Raw genomic sequence first — 1385 nt, 5'->3', positions numbered from 1 at the left:
CAAACAACTTTAGCCTTGGTAAAGTTTTAACAAAGGGTTTTGAGGTTGTTCATCGCATTTTAACTGAACACTGTTCCAGAGGTTTTAAAGTTCAGCCAAGTCATCTTTATTTCTAAAGCAGCAACACTGACCAAAGTGGGGAACATAGAAATAAAAATACATGAGAATAGAAAAGAAAATATTAAAAACAGAATTAAAATACCAACACAAAATAAAAACAAAATGCCAATTAAATCTCATCAATATTAGTGCTTTTAAAACTTAATTGAACCCATATTTACCTCAAACCACTGTTGAAAAAGGTACGGAGCCCCGAAGGGAACATGGGAGAAAAAAATAAATAAAATTAAGACGCAAAAGTTTTGCAAGATCTCGCAAAACAAACTCGAGATTTCGCAAAAGTTTCATACATCTCCGAAAACGTCGGAGCACTTTTGCAAATATGTGATGTCTTGTAAACCGAGCAGATATCTGACGTTTACACAACTACTTTCACGCCTCAAAATATCTTAAAAGTGTATTTTGTGACCCAGAAAGAGTAATATTACAACTAAGTAGCTGCCGCCATTGTTGGAATTCAAAAAGTTTTGCGAGATCCCGAGTTTGTTTTGCGAGATCTCGCAAAAGTCCGTCTTAATTTTTTTTTCTCCCATGTCCCCTGCAGGGCTCCATAAAAAGGTAAACTGTCTGCTGTAATTTTACTCACTTTGCTCTGACCCTAAAGGACTCACAAAATGCCAGCAGAGCCAAGGTTATAAACACAAGGAAATCAGACAATGACTCTTTATTAAAACAGGTAATCAGTTACGGAAAACCAGGGGAATGTCCGAGTTATAATAACCTCACTGGCTGGAATCAAGGTTTGTACATCCTGAAATACAGGAAATTAAACTTGGCAACGCATACCAGCCGACAGACGGGTGACTGTTGTGTTGCCACAATCATTAGGAATGATTTAGCTGCAGTCATGAATCATCCCATGATTTCTCCTGTGTGCAGAATGAAAGCCCCCACGGGACTACAGCGTCTACATTTCCAGTTAAAGGCTTTCACTTATCAGCATTTCAAAATAAGTTTCGACTGTGAGCGCACTGACAAAAGACGGGTCAAAAAGGTTGAGGGACAAACGTGGCATGGAAAGGGAGACTTAAGTTTACACTAACATGAACTCACGCAAACCTTTGAATGAATAGCCCTATTTTACTGTAAGTACCCTGGCAAAACATTTCCCAAAGATACAATTTCCAGCTGTGTCAACTACAAAGCAGAGAAATATCTTCACGGATTCAAAGGAGCTTGCAAAGAAAAGCGTCTGGACTTCTTTAAGTTGCTTGAAGACGTTTCACCTCTCATCCGAGAAGCTTCTTCAGTTCTAAGGTCAAATG

The 1385-nt window shown here is 38.6% G+C and overlaps 1 protein-coding gene across 2 annotated transcripts in view; it reads right to left on the bottom strand.

Annotated features, from left to right (window-relative positions):
- Window positions 1-1385, bottom strand: part of slc16a5a (solute carrier family 16 member 5a) — a 14469-nt gene that overhangs the window by 9965 nt on the left and 3119 nt on the right. The gene's annotated exons all lie outside the window — the stretch shown is intronic.

This window comes from Pundamilia nyererei, unplaced genomic scaffold (genome assembly GCF_000239375.1).
Source record: "Pundamilia nyererei isolate P.nyererei 1_Seehausen unplaced genomic scaffold, PunNye1.0 scaffold00017, whole genome shotgun sequence".
In the NCBI taxonomy this organism is placed as follows: domain Eukaryota; kingdom Metazoa; phylum Chordata; class Actinopteri; order Cichliformes; family Cichlidae; genus Pundamilia; species Pundamilia nyererei.
The sequence above is the reverse complement of the archived record's forward strand: the minus strand, read 5'-3'. Positions and strand labels throughout refer to the sequence as shown.